Source organism: Rhinopithecus roxellana, chromosome 16 (assembly GCF_007565055.1).
Source record: "Rhinopithecus roxellana isolate Shanxi Qingling chromosome 16, ASM756505v1, whole genome shotgun sequence".
Taxonomy (NCBI): Eukaryota; Metazoa; Chordata; class Mammalia; order Primates; family Cercopithecidae; genus Rhinopithecus; species Rhinopithecus roxellana.
This window is the reverse complement of record NC_044564.1, coordinates 49,968,537-49,988,295: the sequence shown is the minus strand read 5'-3', so window position 1 is coordinate 49,988,295 and position 19,759 is coordinate 49,968,537. Positions and strand designations below refer to the sequence as shown.

General features: G+C 38.5%; 1 protein-coding gene and 1 pseudogene across 1 annotated transcript in view; both read right to left on the bottom strand.

Annotated features, from left to right (window-relative positions):
• The window catches only part of APBA1 (amyloid beta precursor protein binding family A member 1), a 228,613-nt gene that overhangs the window by 96,584 nt on the left and 112,270 nt on the right, over positions 1–19,759 (bottom strand). The window lies entirely within an intron of this gene.
• LOC115894045 lies at positions 17,999–18,353 on the bottom strand (annotated as a pseudogene).

Here is a 19,759-nt window from a genome sequence, read left to right as displayed (position 1 = left end):
TCACGCATGGTGTACACTTTATGGGTTTGAACAAATATATAATGACATGTATCCACCATTATTGTTCCACGCAGAATAGTTTCACTGCCCTTGTTTCTTTTACTTAGTAATGTGCATTTAAAATTCCTCCATGTCTTTTTCTGCCTTGATAGCTCATTCCTTTTTAGCATTGAATAATATTTCATTGTATGGATGCTCCACAGTTTATCCATTCACCTATCGAAGGACATCTTGGTTGCTTCCAAGTGTTGGCAATTATGAATAAAGCTGCTATAAACATCCACATGCAGCTTCTGTGTAGATATAAGTTTTCAACTCATTTGTGTAAATAGTAAGGAGTGTGATTGCTGGATTGTGTGTATGGTAAGGTATTTTTAGTTTTGTTAAGAAACTGCCAAGATGTTTTCCAAGCAAAATTATAGCATTTTAATTATGTTTAATGCCTCCTTTTATTCTCAAAAGTGTCCAAGTGTGGGTGATAAATGGTCACTGTACTTAAAAAGGATAATTTATCCTAAATTACAGAAAGACAGCATTTCACCCTAGTTTTATTTCGTTGAACCAAATCAAAAGGAATCACAAATAGCAATTAATCTTCTGAGGACTACTGGGGAGAGGAGAGAGGGCAAGTGAACTAGTTCTCATTTTCCTTGCAGGAGAAATCAGCACAATGAGGTTAAGAGGCTTCTGCAGCCCCAGCCAGCCAGCTGCAGAGCAGGAGTGCAATCAAAATTGCTGCAAACTCCATTTACTGTGCCGTCCTCTCAAGACCAAAATCTTCTTTTATTGTCCAATTAGTTAGGGTTCCTTAGTTTCTAAGAACAGCACTCGATGGATTTAAAACAGACTGGCAGTTCTGGGAGGGGCCTTGGCCCCTAATTGGAGGGAGCCCCTGGCAGTTCTTTGAGCCTGGGCTGCGGGCTACTGGCAGCTGGCCCTCCACTTCCACTCCCTGCTGTGCTGGGATTTCCCCACCTGGCCTGTCCTCCACAGCCTGCACTGCACCTGTGGCTCTGCTTGCTGTTTTGGTTCCCTACTCTGGGGCAGAGCAAAGAAACCTGGAAACCATTAGAAAATAAAGCATTATAGGTCTGAGGAAGTACTTGATTTTGCACCCTGCTACTATGACTATGTTTAGAGCAGTTTTACGTTCTCAGTAAAACTGAACAAAACGTATGGAGTTCCCATATACATTTCCTCTCCCCTGTCCTGCATACATTTGCCTCCCCCCCCATTAACATCTCCCACCAGAGTGGCGCATTTGTTGCAATCCACCACTGATTTCCAGTCTGCTACTGATCTGGTCCCCTGTACTTAAAGAAGAAATAGCTCTGGGAGCAGTCTCTCAATTGTGCTGACATACCAAGTGCACAGGCTCTAGGCTGAGAAGGTCATGCCAATCAAAAGCACTGCAATAGCATTTCATGTTCCTGGGACTTTTCTATGCTCTTAAATATTATTTAACCCTTATAAGAACTCTACGAACTAGTTGTTACATTATCCACCTTCAGTTTAAGGAGGAGGAAACTGGAACAGATAGGCTGAGTAACTTTCCCGGGGTCACAAAGCAGATAATTGGTGGGGCTAGGATTTTAACTTGCATCATATGATCTGTTCCAGAATCTGGTCTTAATAATGAAGCCATGCATCTCTCCAGTTTGCCAGCAATGTCTGAAATTTCCCTGCTTAACCTAATGGGTTAATTGGATCACTCTGCCATCATTGCTTCCATTCAAAGGAGTATTTTGCACAGCATAAAAACAAATTAATTTGGATCCAAATAATTTGACATAAATTGTAGGCCTCTCAAACTCAATTTCCTTCTGGATAAAACAGGCCTAGATTCAGTACCCACATTTGTTGCAAGAATAAAATAAAAATATGTTTATAGGCCAGGCGTGGTGGCTCAAGCCTGTAATCCCAGCACTTTGGGAGGCCGAGACGGGCGGATCACGAGGTCAGGAGATCGAGACCATCCTGGCTAACCCGGTGAAACCCCGTCTCTACTAAAAAATACAAAAAACTAGCTGGGCGAGGTGGTGGGCGCCTGTAGTCCCAGCTACTCGGGAGGCTGAGGCAGGAGAATGGCGTAAACCCGGGAGGCGGAGCTTGCAGTGAGCTGAGATCCAGCCAGGGCCACTGCACTCCAGCCTGGGCGACAGAGCGAAACTCCGTCTCAAAAAAAAAAAAAAAAAAAAAAATATGTTTATAAAGTGTGGAGTGCTTGTATCAAGAAACTGCACAGTAATATTACCTTCTACTACTCTTATTTGTTATTATTTTTAGGTTGAATTTAAACTTCCCTTTTGCAATTATCTACGAAAAGAGTCTGCAAACAGTACCTGCAGTATGTAAGGTACCTTTAAGGATATTTTAAAACCACTTCAAAAGCATTTGCTCACATTTCAACAATCAGCATGCAAATTACAAGTCATGCTTAAATATTTCTTATGGCACATTGCAAAGGACCTTCTCCTGTCAGCCCTTTGTTAGCTGAGTTTCTGCTACTGAATACAGCTGAAAGTAATACAAAGTCAATTTAAATATTATCTATCATTCAGAATGGCTTTTTACCAATTTATTATATATGCATATAACATACTCCCATGCAGTAAGGTGTCTTTAGACAAGTTCATGACAACATAAGAAAATAAGGGGACTAATAAAATAAAATTCATGTGTAGAGCTTTCTGTTGAACATCCCATCCAATACTCACTGCTACTCATACAGACTTTTAGTCCATACCTTACCTTATACACAGGGTCCTTATTTTGCATAACAGGGATTCCCACAAAAGAATAGCCTTACTATTGATATTGAAGACACATGATGACTAAAACATATAATTTGGTAACATATTGAAAGGATTTAAGAGCTTCTACAACACATATGCTCAGAATCTACTATTTATTTTCAGTCTATAGAGAATGCCTGTTATCTAGGTAGAGACGGTTTCAAGGAAGGACTCCCCCAGGAAATATGAGTCTCCACCCACCCCCCTGCACCCACCATTCTCCACCCAGGGACGGCCTTGGCCCACAGGTTAAAATCCAATGTACGGTTCTTCAACGAGGCTAGAAGACACTCTTGGGGGTTCTGTTCAGCTTATCACAGTTCTACCTTCTCTAGAATTGTTTCTCCACTATCCACATGATCCTAGGCCCTGTTTCTTCCCCCTGGCCTTGGCCAATTGACTAGGGGTGGACCTCTCACCCAGAATAGGTCATAGTTCTTTCTACAGAAATTTAGAAATGGGACTAAGAGATTTCAATTCTCATCTGGGCTCTTTTCATGAACGCAGGAACAAAACTACCTTAGGAGTTGTGACTTAGCCAGACTAAACAAAATGGGCTTGATGTGCTAGCCGGCACAGAGAAATTAAAATGGAGAAAGAAAGGACAGATGAGGGAGATTGGGACAAAAAGCCAAAACTAAAATCAAAACACACAAAAAACAAGACCTGCCTAGATTCTTGCTGGCTTTCCAGTCTCTTGTGTGGTCAGGCTGCACCTCTGGCCCTTGGAACCCGTAAGACATTTCCAAATTCTTTAACTATATCTTGTCCCCATTTTCTTTCCTCTTTAAGCTAGCTTGAGTTAGTCTCTACTACTTGAAACCAAAAATTCTATCCAATATAAACAAGAACACAGGATCACATCGGGCAGGGAGACATCTGCTAACTCACAGAAGATGCTTGCAGATATCATATGTTTAGTCTGTCTCTCCCTCTGGATTCTAAACACATTGATGTCAGAGCCTGAGCCTATTTTGCTACAATTTGTAACCGTCAGGGTGACTTTTAAAATGCACATATGTAGGAAGTCTTCTCTACTATAAAGTCATCATGCATTCATGATGATGATTTTATAATGTCCTGAATCTTCTCATTTCGGCTCAGATGTGAAATGACTTTGAATGCAAAAAGAAAGAGTATTTGAAAACAAGATATTTTAGCCAATTAACTTACAAATGAATGACCTTCAGTATATAGGCTTGTAAACATCATGGAAGATACAGGTGGAAGTCACTTCTTCAAAGAAACAGGGGGTATTTGAAGAGCTACTTCTGCTTTAGCTAGAGGGAAAACACTTCTTTATTTTTCGTAAGTTTATAAATTTTCTAAAGTATCACAAACTTTGAAATTATACAAGATAAATTTACTTTAAAAATTAGGAATTCAGACTGAGAATTCTTTAATCCTTCAGATAGAGAATGCAATCTGAAAATGGGGGTGTCATTTGTATTTGAGGGGTATCATTTGTATTTTTTGGCCTACATTTTATTTCATCAGCAGAAAAATCAGCATTTGGCCTTTCAGGCTAACCCATGAAACTGTGGAAATCTGAAATCCTTCTGATCAGAGCATTCACAACAGTAGTAGAGCGAGTTATTCTGATGCGGAGGTCAGTCTACTTCAGTGCTGGGGAAATAACTGCCAGAGATAAGTTGAGGGTTGCCTTTCCTGCCCACAGTTCCATTTCTGTAGGAACTGTTCTCACCCAGGGTACTCTGCCTGAGCTGCCAAGATTAATTAGAGAAGACCAAGAAAACTGAAGGGAGTAAGAGAACCAAGAGGGTGCTGCCCCCTAATGGCTGCCAGGGTCACAGATCCATTTCCAGGGTCTGGCTCTCCTCATTTCTGAGAGGTCTTTCTATAAGCTTGACCAACTCCTCCTTAACTAGAACTAGCTTAAGTAAGTTGCCCATTTCTTGGGGGAGAGATACTTTGAGAAGATTAATTTTATCATTTTTCCATGTTAAATACATATGGTGGGCAAAAGAAAAAAAACCCTTTGTTCACATCATAAAGTAGTGTTTCTTGTATAACATTAGGGAATAAATCTTAAAGTAAGGAGCAGAAGAGAACAAATGGTTTAGAGTCAAAAGATATAAACAATGACTTAGAATCTTCAAGAGGCCGCTGAAGCTCTTTGTGCCTCAGTTTCCTGAAGTGTCAATGAAGGCAATGCTGATATGCACCCTTCTGACCCACCTACTTTATAGAGTTACTGCGATGATAAAATGAGATCATATATGTGAAAAAGCTATGGCAGTTTAAAAGTGTTACACACATATTTAAAACTACTTCTTTGTTTTGAAATTATTAGGGCTAAATTTAGTATTAAGAAAGTTCCTTTTTCACAGGTTATTTCCTATTGCTAGAAGACACTTATGAATTTTGTAAGTCTTTAGAATTATTAGGGCTAAATTTAGTATTAAGAAAGTTCCTTTTTCACAGGTTATTTCCTATTGCTAGAAGACACTTATGAATCTTGTAAGTCTTTAGAATTATTAGGGCTAAATTTAGTATTAAGAAAGTTCCTTTTTCACAGGTTATTTCCTATTGCTAGAAGACACTTATGAATCTTGTAAGTCTTTAGAATTATTAGGGCTAAATTTAGTATTAAGAAAGTTCCTTTTTCACAGGTTATTTCCTATTGCTAGAAGACACTTATGAATCTTGTAAGTCTTTAGAATGAGAATCAATTGTCAGAGCACAGAGACCAGTGAGAAATTAAATTCAGCTGTTTAAGAACAGGGCAACCCCTCTTCTCCCATGCCCTCCATATTGTTCTCTCATACTAAAGAAATCCAGAAGGGGACAGTCCAAGGATGGTATTGGAGTTTTTCAATATTGTTAGGAAACAACTCAGCTCTTTCCAGCTCTCCAGTCAGCCATCCTTAGAGCCTGACTCTCACATTTTCAAGATGGCAGCCTGAGTGCCTGCCATGTGTCTGTATTTCAGGCAGGCAACAGGGACAGGGCATAGGTAAAGAGGGGTCCTTTTCAGCAGAGTCAGCTTCTTTTAGAGAGCTTCCCTAGAATCCCCATCTAGTGACTTCCATTTATATCTCCTCAACCAGAAATGTGTCACACTGACCACCCCTAGTCACAAGGAAAACTTAGAACCAGGGTTGTTGTTTGGCTGGACACCTTGCTACCCCAAATAAAATCTGGGTTCTCTTAGTAATGAAGAAAGGAAGAATGGAGATTGAATAGGTCTCTCTTAAACTAGCCACTGAAAATGCTGATTACTAGAAGCCACTGAAAATGCTGATCACTAGAATTTGAGGCAATTGTATTAATTTTCCATTTTTAAAATAGTCTAATGCTAGACATACTGGTGATTCCCGAAAAGAACCAAAGCCCCATTGCCTTGGCCAGTGCCATGACTTCAAGGCTGGAAGAAGATCCAAGCTTTCCCCATCTCAGTAAAGCACTTTACTCAGCAGATCACTCAAGGTCTGGTTTCCAACACAACCACCACCTGGAGTTCCTATCAACCCAAGAGCTGGGTTCAGTGGTATGGTCAGTGGAAAATGGCCTCCAAAGATGTCCACACCCTGGATCTCAGAACTTGTACAGATGTTACCTTACATTATAAAGGGATTTTGTAGACCTAATTAAGAGGATGAATCTTAAAATGGGGAGATTATCCTGGATCATCTGGGTGGCCCAACCTAATCATAAGTCCTTAAAAATGGAGAATCTTTTCCAACAGTGTCAGAGAGATGGGACCAAAGAAAGAGGAAAGATTCAAAGCATGAGGAGGACTTGGCACAATCCCTTCTCCTGCTGCTGACCTGAAAGATGGGAGAAAGGAGCATAAACCAAGCAATGCAAGCAGCTGGGAATGACCCTTAGCTGATAGCAGCATGGAAATGGAAACTTCAGTCCTACAACCTCAGGGACCTACATATTGCCAACCTGAATGAGTAAGATAATGGATCATCCCTTAGAGCCTCCAGAAAGGAACAGAGCCCTGCCGACACTTTGCTTTTAGCTCCATGGGACCTGTGTCAGTTTCCCATCTATAGAACCTTAAGATAAATACGTGTTTTTTTTTTTTTTGTTTTATGTCACTACTTTTGTGGTAATTTGTTACAGCAACAATAGGAAACTTATATAAGTGGGTTGGCAGAGGCTGCAAGCTCTTCTGAAATATTCTTCATAGTTTTAAGCCAGCTGATAAATGAAATGTCTCCTTACCTACGCAGAAACAGTTTCTGACAAATTAATGGACTAGAGGCCATTAAAGGGTAAAAGGCAATAGGGTGCTCAGGAGGCAAGAAAGAAAAAGGAAAAGATGAGGAAGGACTGAAACCCTGGAGGAGAAAGAACAAACCTGCACCAATACCGTTTGGTCACATGTGCCCTCAACACTGGCCATGTTGGAGATACTCTAGATTGAACACTCTGCTAATTAACTGGTTGCAATGCTCCCTCCTCCCCACAAAGCCCCTTTGTTCTTCTCTTTGAGGCAAACAAGGTCATTTGACTTCGGATCTCATCTGGAGTTGAAGTGGCTGACATCTACTTCGTTACAGAAGCAGCTGCTGAGGCAGCAAGACAGCTGAAGCCCTGAAACGCCCGGGGTGGTGGGAACCAAAGGAAGAGCAAAGGCTGGGTAGGGCTTGTCTTCATGATGGGCATGTAGGGAAGCCACAGGGACAGACTCAAATGTCTATGGGGCCACACAGGTGATGCAAATGAGTGAAGCAATCCAGGTAGAAGAAAAAGCAATATATAGTAGTTACAGAACAGTGCAAGGGCCAACGCCAAAGAAATCCAGGGGAAGGCCATTGCAGGCTCTCACTTTGCAATCTCATCTCTAAAGCAAAGGACAGGGCACGTTAGTGGATGTAAAGAGTGGGCTGTCAGTCACCCTGCTAGATGTGGGTTTGGGGGAGGAGGGACTGTAGCCTTACTGTCATTCTCCAAACACTAAGACCATGCCTGGGACACTATAGGTGCTTAGAACATGGTTTAAGAATGTCATAGAGAGGATCCACAACCAGCCGAGGCCTCTGCACTTTTTGTCTTCTTGCCCTCTGCCCCACTTCCACCCAAAGTTGTCTCAAAATCCACATATTTAACTTTTTGCCACTCTGATCCTATGAGTTACCAACTTCACACTCTATCAGAATCATGATATGGTCCATGAATTTTAACTCTCAAAGTTTGTCTACAACTTCCCAAAACCCCTCGGCCTCACTGGCCTGTAAGTGACCTCTCGTGGTGAAAGAGGGTAACTGCACAGTGAAGAACCTTTCACATCCAAACAACTCGATTCATATCAATTCAATAAGTAGTTATAAAGTGTCTGAGGAAGAAGAAAAAATAAAAGTAGTAGACTTTTAAAACAAATCATAACTTTTTCAAAAAAAGGAATGCTTTGAGGTGGATAGAAACACGGAAAGAAGGCTTACATTAGGACAGAGGAGATATAATTTTCTAATTCATGTTTTTCTAACTTATTTTCCAGGATTGCTGAAAAATTGGAACTGAGTTTTCCAATCATTTATTACAGGCTTTAGATCTTAAAGATATGGCATCGAATCTGGAGTCTTGTATACATAAGATGTGCAAACTTTAGGTCATCATTTAACTTATCTGAGACTCAGTTTCTACATCTGAAAAATGGGAATAATACCAGTTCCACTTAACTTCTATGATTGTTATGAGGTCTAAATTAGATGAGATATGTACAGTGTTTTCTGTATTGGACCTTATAATCTTTGGTTCACGATATATTCTCATCAGTCCTCATGCAGCTTGCTTTCATTTATTTAGCTGTTTTGTTATAAACTGTACTTCTAACTGTAAAGTGCTGTGCAGGTATTAACTTATCAGGGATTCAGGGATAAAAATAATAAACTTGATGGAAAATTATGCAGTTTCTTTCCATGGTATAAACATAAGTCAGATTGAGTTCTTCTTCCTCCTTTCCTTTTAAATGCTCTCTGGAATTTTTCTCATCCTCTTTCTCAAATCAATTCGGTTATTCCTTTATTTTATTTTTTTACCTCTTCTGTATTCAGTTTGTTCCCATATTGTTTTATAAGTGCCCTTCAATTAATTCATTAATGTAGGTTCTTATTTGGAATGATGCAAAGAGAAATCATATTTATGGTAGAGGGTTGGAGCAAATCACCTTTAAGTCATTCATTCATCCATCCATTCTGTAAATATTTAGTGAGCTTCTATTATATGTCATTGTGATAAGCACGAGGGATATAAAGTGAATAAAATGAACAAGGTCTTTGCCCTCATGGAACTTACCCTGATGAGTTTACAATAGAAATAATCAAACATATCCTGTGAGCTCTGAGAAGGGCTGTAAAGAGAATAAACAAGGGTGAAGATACAGGAGATGGGAGAGTGAGCATGTAGTTTTCTGGGGAAAAGCATTCCATACAAAGTGAACAGTAAATTCAAAAGTCCTGAGGTGGGAGCAAAGAGGAGCATCATACGGTCCTTTACCATGTGTAAGTAATTTATTGGACATCTCATGGATATATGTGTACAGTCTATCAATACGTATACATAGATATGTATAAACATAGATATATGTATAAATATATAGGTAAATATATATAAAATACATATATTGTATGAATATCTTAAAACCTTATCAAACCTTAGCTATGAGAAAAAATAGTATTGACATATCCTGCCTTTAGATAAAGTTCATTAAACATATTTTTGGGACAAGAAACATCTGGAAAAGTAATTTAATGGATACTTTTTGGATGGCCTTGGTGACAGATTTCCAGGGAAGAGATCACAGCTGCTTTGTTAACACATGGTAAAGGACCGTATGATGCTCCTCTTTGCTCCCACCTCAGGACTTTTGAATTTGCTGTTCACTTTGTATGGAATGCTTTTCCCCAGATAACTACATGCTCACTCTCCCATCTCCTGTATCTTCACCCTTGTTTATTCTCTTTACAGCCCTTCTCAGAGCTCACAGGATATGTTTGATTATTTCTATTGTAAACTCATCAGGGTAAGTTCCATGAGGGCAAAGACCTTGTTCATTTTATGAATACATTGTCACACATTGTCACTTGTAACAGCATATGTGGCTTCACAACTTAACATCAATATTTTAAAAAGTAAAATAATCTGGCTGGGCGCAGTGGCTCACACCTGTAATCCCAGCACTTTGGGAGGCCGAGGTCAGGAGTTCAAGACCAGCCTGTCCAACATGGTGAAACCCTGTCTCTACTAAAAATACAAAAAATTAGCTGAGCGCAGTGGCATGCGCCTGTAGTCCCAGCTACACGGGAGGCTGGGGCAGGAGAACTGCTTTAACCTGGGAGGCAAAGGTTCCAGTGAGCTGAGATGGCGCCACTGTACTCCAGCCTGGGCAACAGAGCGAGACTCCACCTCAAAAAAAAAAAAAAAAAAAAAAAAAGAAAAGAAAAAAAAAGATAAAGAAAAAGAAAAAAGTAAAATAATCTGTTTACTTTGTAGACACTAGCTTATGGAATTTTAGGACCAATCTCTTGTTTTCTGTATTTTTTTCTGCCAATGTTAAACTATTTTGTTACAAAAGAAGGCTGGGTGACCCTTTTTATTGCTGGAACAACAATCCTAATTACTCTTGTATTATGAAGTTTGAAGGCAAAGAGAAACAAGGCTGTTGAAAGGTTCCATGAAATCTCTATTAGTGCAAAACCTGTGTACCATGAAATGGTAAATCTGCAACGTTTCATTTTTTCTTCTACTCTTCGCTGTACAGACAGTTGCAGGCTTTCTCTTTCTCTACTTCCCTTAAGTCCATAAAACTTTAATGCCTACTCTGCAGAAGGCATGGCATCTATGATTAGAGATAGGAAGACACACAGGAGGGGAAGAACTGACTTGTGCCGAGAGGCCAAAATGAAACTGTTCAGAGTTTTTTTTTTTTTTTTTTTTTTTGAGATGGGGTCTCGCTCTGTCGCCCAGGCTGGAGTGCAGTGGCCGAATCTCAGCTCACTGCAAGCTCCGCATCCCGGGTTTACACCATTCTCCTGCGTCAGCCTCCCGAGTAGCTGGGACTACAGGTGCCCGCCACCACGCCCGGCTGATTTTTTTTTTTTGTATTTTTAGTAGAGATGGGGTTTCACCATGTTAGCCAGGATGGTCTCGATCTCCTGACCTTGTGATCCGCCTGCCTTGGCCTCCCAAAGTGCTGGGATTACAGGCATGAGCCACCGCACCCGGCCGAAACTGTTCAGAGTTTTAAAAATGTATCACACAGTTCACTATGGATAGAAACTTGGAGGTGGCAGTTCCTGCAGAAGTGTGAGGAATATGGCTGGAAAGACTGAGAAAAAAGTATCCTGAAAGGCTTTGAATATGACAACGGAAGAGGCTGTTTACAAATTATTCAGCCATCATGAAGGATTTTAAAAAGGAAAAAAGTGAAATGATAGCACCAGTGTTTGCCTCCAAAATGATCTTCACAAGTTGGGTGATTATAACACTTAGGCTGAGCCTAGATATGTCCTCCACCTTGCTTGATTCATTGTGTTTTTCTGTTCGAGTCTTAGAAAACACGTACCACAGAGCAAATGGAGAGTAATCAGCTAATGGTTCATTATTTATGCATAAAATGAAGATGTCCTGCACGAAAATCAATTCACATTGATTTCAAACACACACTCACATTCAACTCTAAGTAATTTATCCCGCCACTACCCCCATGGAGGAGTTTAACAAACCCAAGCTGGGAAGATGAATTTACAACCCAATTTGTTCTTTTCTCCAAACTGAAATATCAATGCATCCAAAGAGAGATTTAAAATCAATGCCACTTCTAAATTCAACACAGATATGCCATCTAGCATTTCAAGGTTAGAACTTGTTGTTAAAGTGAGTACTATTTGTACTGTTTATTCTGTTTCAGAGCAAAAGCTATACTTTAAAAAGTTGAGATCCAATTCATTCACGTACTGGGAGCTACCCTGACAGGTTTTATTGGGTTTTAAAATCAGAGTTGAGTGGTCGCTTCATTTTTACAGAAATGGAGTTTATAAAATGTAAACCCTAGAAAGACTGATATTTTTCAGAGTTAATTGCCTTCTACCCTCACCTTGCTCATCTCTGCAAACTAAATGGTGCCCTTTCTTAGACTTTTTTTTTTTTTTTTTTTTTGATAGGGTCTTACTCTGTCACCCAGGCTGAAGAGCAGTGGCACAATCTCAGATCACTGCAGCCTCAACCACCAGGGTTGAAGCAATCCTCCCACCTAAGCATCCTGAGTAGCTGGGAATACAGCCTAATTTTTGTATTATTTTTTGTAGAGACAGGGTTTCTCCATGTTGCCCAAGTTGGTGTTGAACTCCTGGGCTCAATTGATCTGCTTGCCTCGGCCTCCCAAAATGCTGGCATGAGCCACCATGCCCAGCTGGCACTTTTCTTTTAATGGAGGTATAACTTAGATACCATAAATGCACAAATCTTAAATGTACAATTTGATGAATGGGTGTATGTGTGTGTGTGCGCTTGTATACACATCCTTGTAAGATATAGACCATTTCCATCACCCTAGAAAATTCCTTTTTGCCCCTTCTCAGGCAATACTTCCCCTTACCCCAATGGGTAACTGCTATTCTCACTTATATCATCAGAGATTAGATGTGCCTGTTCTGTTCTTGAACTTCATAAAAATCTAATCTTAGAATATATATACTCTTTTGTGTCTGGCTTTATTGACTCAATATAATTATTTAAAATTCACTCATGTCATTGCATCTATCAGTAACTCAGAATTTTTCACTGTTGAGCAGTATAGCATGGTATGAATATACTTCAATTTGTTCATCCATTCTTTTACTGATGCACATTTAGGTCATTTTCAGCATGGACACTGGTTTTGACAGATTTCCATGGGGTTTAAGACTGGGATAGATGGACATAGCAAATTATCTGAGAACTCTAAGTTAGGAGCCACAGATATTTTTTACAGACTGTTCTAGACACTTTACATCACAAGTTCCCGCCAGAAATAGAATATACCTTTCTCACGCTCTATGAAGTGTCTGAATCAAAACAATTAAGCATCCAATTAAATATATTTGGTTCATCATGGTGCTAATAGATACACAAGTGTGGATTGAATCTTACATGGTCTTATTGGTTTTTCTGGTGGAAAGGGCTCCATTTCCAGGTCTTAGAAAACAACAGGGACCCCCTTGAGCCATCTCACCAGGGCATGCAATTGAGCACAAAGGCAACAGAAAGTGTGTGTCACCTGGAAAAACTCATCCAGACTAGAAACTGAGCCCCTAGTATATCATGTTCAACTCGGGTGAATTGTAAAGGCATTGAAAAAAACCAACATATTCAAATACCTACTGTTTACAGTATCAATAAAATGCTATGGAAATATTAATGGTAATAGCATACATTGATTCTTCTACAGGAAACATACTATCTTTAATCCTCACAAGTCTACCAAGTGAGTATTGTTCTTCCCACAGTTCAGGTGAAGAAGTAGACTCAGGGGCATGAAGTAAATTAAGGTCATGTACTTAGTAAGTAACAGACCCAGAACTTGATCCTGGGGTGTCACATTCCAAAACCCACCCAATTCTCCTTACAGTAAGACATCTTTATACAATTAGTAGGCACCATATATTCTATACTTGAAGAAGTTAGATATAGGTACAACTAACTCACTTGTGATCCATTAGTGGTTTTTGATGATGAGAACTGCAAACCTCTAATGTCTCCATTCCAAAATGATCAGCACCCAGAGAAACTCCAGAAGTTTCCAGCGGCACACAAGGAGCTTAAATATTATACAACAAAGACTTATCTGATGTGCTCATAAGGACAGCTTTCATCAGTGCCTCTGTGCTACACCAGTCAGAACATTTCATCAGTTCTAATTTTTTTCTACCTTAAAAGTAAGATTATTTTGAATGTGAGATTTTGCTACTGCCTCTCAAATAAGCACACACTTTAAAAATAGCAAAGAATGGCAGATATTTTTAGGGTAAAAAAAACCACACACACACACACACATGGTGATGTCCTCAGATTCCAAAGATACGTCTTTTTATGAGAGCTTTTTCTATTTATTTTGATTCAGTAGTAAGAACACCTGCAGAAAGATCAGCTCTGTTCACAAGACCATTTCTTAAGAATTCATCACAGACGTAACAGATGATAGCATGGAGACAGACTAAGCTAAGAGAGCCGGAGAACGACTGACGATTCCCATGTCCTGCACGTGTTCTGAGAAGATGACATTCCCACAATGCAGGCATTCAAAACTAAGTGAGGCATGGCAGACAAGAGCATGCCATTTTGCTTGGAGATGGTCCAGGTTTCTTCCAAAGAGTAGTAGATGATTAAACCACAGAAATAAGTTTTAATAACATTTGCGCAATCATTTTTCAATGCATGGGAGGAAACAAGCTATAGCACTGGGCTGTTTTACCCAGATTTAAAACATTCTCACCCAGATTTAAAACTGTGTGGAGAGGGAATAGAAGGAATGGTGGTGGTGCTAGATCCCATTCACCCTTCACCCTCCTTGGTATTCTATTTGACTATGTGAGTTTTTGGGGCTGGGGCTACCTAAAATGTCATTTGTCCTTTTTATAAGCATATTTTCTGTGTTAGATAAAATATTCATAAATATACATTTAATGCCTGCAAGTATTATCTCATATAGCTGTGCAGTAATTTGTTTAATCATTGGCAACATTCAAAGAATGAATCATCTCAATACAGATAAGGGTGCAGAGAGCCAGCCATCTATCCTTCTATACTGGCATAGTTGGTAGTATAATTGGTATAATCATTTAGCAAACATTTTGGCAATACATAAAAAAGGTTTTATCAATTTAACAAGATTCATCAAAATATTTAATGCCTTTTTAAAATTAAAATGTCTAGAAATAAGTAACTAAAGTAGAATTTTAGCAATGAGAAAGGATACTTCATGGTTGCTTTAATTTACATCTGTGATTACTAGTGAGTGGAACAGTTTTTCAGATGCATACTAGTCATCTGATTTTCTCTTTAGGAAACTGTCATGTCCTCTGCTCCCTTGTCCACTGTGGCCTTAGTGTTATTCAAAGAATTATAATAAGCTAGTTATATAATGAGAATATTATCCATTTATATGTTAGCATTTGTTTATGACTCAGGTGTCTGTTTTCATCTAAACCTAAAACTGATCAACCCCAAAAGAGGAAGCAGTTAGGTAGCAACAACAAAGAAAAAAACTGAAAAGCAAACCACTTTCGTATTTCTAGCTCAAAACAAATAGCTACTTAAACACAAAAGCATTTAGATAATTCTCCAACAAGGGACTCACATTCTGTGAATGAAGCCTTTCATAGGAACCCGTAAAGCACAGCAATGATATAAACATAATGAAGAGAAATCTGTTACTAGCACGTTGACATGTCTCCCCACCTTACATCAAGTGGAAAATATCAAATCAGTTCAAATATATCTGTATCTAAAATAAAATCAAATTTCTTTTGGTCGCATGAACAAGCCACAGCATTTATATCTTTGTTCAGTCCACACCAAAGACTGAAGTCTTGGGGACAAGTTTAAGAAGCCAGAGAGACACTGACACACCTAGACTGGAGGAAGTCTGTGGTCACACTTGTGCTGGACAGCCTGTCAGAGTTTACGCAAATGCAGCCAAAGACAACTTCTACTGCAGTAAGAATTCTGATGCCCAGGGCCAGTCTGTGGCCCACTGCAGTTGTACTTTATTATTCTTTGCCAAGGGACCAATAGTTAGCACTTACAGAAAAACACGAGCCTGTACATTATTTATTCCTTAGAGATAGGGGATGATGCCCAGTCTCAATAGTTGCTTTGGCTCTTTAATTATATTGTAAAATTAACTGTGACAGGTTGTTTTATTTCTTTTGTGTCAACCAAAAACACCCATGGGATACATAATTTGTTGATCAAAGCCTTAACTTAGGAAAATCACGAAAGATTTTAGGAAACAGACTGGTACCTAATGTGCAGAGGCAGTGTGGAAAAGGAAATTAGCAAACGTTCAGCTAAAATGTTCTCAAGGGCAGGGACTCATGGTAATAATGGAATCATTTCAAGCTTGAAGGAGGTTACCTATGGGAGACTGCCAGATCGCTTCAGGGATTGCTGCGTTTCATCAGCCTAAAAATGGAGCTGCCTCCAGAATTTCCAGGTCAGCAAAAGATAAAGAGGAGACATTAAAATCTAACAAAATGAGAGGTTGGCATGAAACATTTATAAGGGGTTAAGAATGCTGCAGATGAACAAATTAGGAGGCTATACACCATATCTAGAATATTGTAACCATGATAATGAATACTATTATTCATAAACCATGGACAAAGGAAGTGAGACAATTTGATATCTAAGTAAAATGCCTATAATCTTCCTGATAAAGCCTGAACTCACCCAACTCCACAAAGAGAATCTATGTCCAAGTCTTCTCAGGGTCACACAGCTCCTTCAGCTGTGACAAAGTGTAGGTGCTTATTAAATGGGTTCTAGTAATAAATAAAGCCTTATCTTCATCTAGGAAGAAAATTATTTGATCCATTTTCAGTATCTTCAAAGAAAGATTTTACACAACCTCACCTCACCTAGAGGTGAACTTCTGACAGTGAGGAACAATTAATAACCCAAAATTCATCACAGAATCCATAAACCTAACTTTAGGCAATAGCCTCTTCTTCCTCCTCACCCCCTCTCTCCTGCTGCCCTGTCACCACAATCAGAAATGTTTATGACTCCAAGATGACTGATAACACCTTTCCCTTCTTTGAACACAGGTATCAATGAGTGGTCAAAAGGTGAGAGAGTGGACAACAAGATGGAAAGGTAGCAGCAGGCAGTTGGCTTGGATGATTTCCAATAATGCAGTCACTTTGAATGTTCAAACCAGAAGCCATAGGCTACAGAACGGCTTCATTTTTCTTTTGCCTTAAGAAGGTGCATTCTCTCCTGTTTGCCACAAGCCTCAGTGCTCCTGGTTGTCTTCTATTTTGCCTGGTTTACCCTTCACTGATACTTCTTTTCTGCCTGAAGGTATAGATTCCATTCTTATAAATGATGTATGTATGTTGTGCTTGAAATGTATATTGTCTAACTCGTGGCAGGAATCTTCATATAGCACAAAGGTCAAGTTCATTAATAGTGATGTTCAAATCTTCCACAACTTTGATCATTGCATTTGCTGAGGCTTGTATGTTAGCATCTCTGATTGTAATTATAAAATTGTCTATTTCTTCTTGTCATTCTATTAAATTTTACTTACTTTGAGAGTTCAAGCTCAAGACTTTTATATCTTTCTGATGAATTATTCCTTAAAATTATTTGTGCATTAAAGTCTATTTTGCATGATAGTAATGTGGTTTTTATCAGCTCTCAATTTTTTTCCTGTGATTTTCTTTTTGATTATCTTTAGTCTTGTAATCACACATAATTTTAAAATTTGTGTATATCTCTGCTACTTTAATCCTTTTAAGCTGGCAAAAGTACCATTCCCAATCACAAATACACAGTTCTACAGTTTTACGTTTCTAAATGGCTGTTTAAAGACAATCTTAAATTATAACTTAGTTTGACTTAGACTGTAAAGATTCAAGAGTGAAGTTTAACTTGCTACTATTTTAAAAGCATGTGACCTTATAGATTTATAAGATGTGAGAAGTGTTGAATAATCTTTAATATTACACATGAACAATACTAAAATGCCTTCGAATAAGTGAAAGGAACCATTTTAAATACCGGGAATTATAATTAGATTGGCATCACTAAGGCCAAAACTCTAGACATTGCTACCTTATTTATCTTCAACCCTTGCCTTTAAGAGGCAAATGAACACAAAACACAGGTGAATATTCCTTGGTTCTGAGACAGCGAAGGAATTTCCCCAGTATTTAAATATATTCACATAACCAGCTATATAAATCTAAATATAAAACCAATCTCCAGTAAGTTTTAAGATGGCACTCACCATCTTTGTGAAAAGTTGAACATTACTAATTAAGTCTAATCATAGAAGGGGTAAACAGTGATAGCATTTACTGAATTGGAATTACTATTAAAATTCAAAAACTGAACATATTCATTTAACCACAAGCCAGTTTTAGTTTTAAATCAGGACTGCCCAACAAAATATTCTGTCAGTCATTCATGATCTGAATTCTGGTGTATGAGATCTATTAAAGTATGGTACACAAAAAAGTCATGAGACATTTGTTTTGTAATAAATAAGGCAGTGGCCAATTATTACTCATTAGTAGCTTTTTTGAGATAAGCTATCAAGTCTGCCCTTTCTTTCTTCTTCTTAATGCCGACATAGATCATTTTTGTTCCAGGGATGTACTTCTTGGGATTCTCCAAATACTCCATCAGTGTATCCTCTCCCCAGGTGATGCCTTTGTTCTTATTGGCAGCTGTGTAAGAGTATCCAGGGGCCTAACCTGTCTTCCGCCTGAAGAGACCATGGAGATTTGGCCCAGTCTTGTGCTTGCTTCCCTTTTCAATGGTGTGGCACTGGGAACACTTCATAATAAAAATCTTGCCTTTCTCAACATCACCCATATTTAATTCTCTTTTTAGTTGCTGGCACAATGAAGATTCCCGCTCTGAAGCAGGATGTCCCCACTCTCTAAGTCCAGCTCTCATTTTTTAAACTGTCTTCCTGATTTATCTTTTTCTACCTCTTTATTTTGTGTTATTTGGCTTCAAAAGTCTCTTATAAATAGCACGGAGGAATCTCCATCTTCTAACAGATGTTAAACATTATATCTGTTAATAAATTATACTTATGATTACTAATTTTATTGTACCCATTATTTATTCCATTATTTTCTTTCTAACTACTATGTCTTTTCTATGCTTCTGTTTTTCTTCTCTCCTGATTACTGTTTGGTTCAATAACTTCTTATTCTTGTTTTCCAATTAACTGATATGAAAGTTAGACATTCTATTTCTACTGTTCTTGTGATTATCTTATATATATATACATATACACACATACACACACACACATATATACATATATATACACACACACACATTATATATATAACTTTTATTTTAGGTTAAAAAGGGGTACATGTGCAGGTTTGTTATACAGGTAAACTCATGTCACAGGGGCTTGTTGTACAGATTATTTCACCACCCAGATATTATGCCTAGTACCCAATAGTTATTTTTTCTGCTCCTCTCCCTCTTCCCACCCTCCACCCTCACAGGCTCCAGTGTCTGTTGTTCCCTTCTTTGTGTCTATGAGTTCTCATCATTTAGCTCCCAATTATAAGTGACAACATACAGCATTTGATTTTCTGTTCCTGCATTAGTTTGCTAAGATTACTTTAAATTTTTACAACTGACTCAAAGTTAATCAATATTTCTACCCTTTCAGAATAAAAAAGGATCTTAGAATGCTTTAACTACAATTACCACCTACCACCTTCCATGATTGTTATCTAGCACTTTAATTCCATCTTGCTTTTTAACCCCCACTCCTCAAAGTCATTATTATTGTAATTAGTCAATGTTTGTTTAAATGGAACCACTAATTTACCACTTTCTTTTCTTACTGTTCATTGTTAAAACCCACTCCAATCCTCTGAGTTCTATCTCAGTCTTACAGAAATACATCTTGATCAATTCTTTAGTGAGTATTAATAAAAAGCAAACTTAAAAAATCTTTATTGTAGTCTCTGTCTTTAAAAAAATATATTTTTTCTGGGGGGTAGGTTTAAAATACATATAGTGAGGTGCATAATGTGCATGCATTTAAAGGGTTTGGCTCAATGAATTTTGCATATGTAAGCACCCATGCAAATACCATCCAGATCAAGATTATAACATTTCCATCACACTCTCATGCCCCTTCTTTGTCATTACTCACTCCACTATTCAGACATTTATCCCTATTAATTTAGCCTATTTTTGAATTTTATGTAAATGGAATCCTATGGTGGGTACTCTGTGTCTGG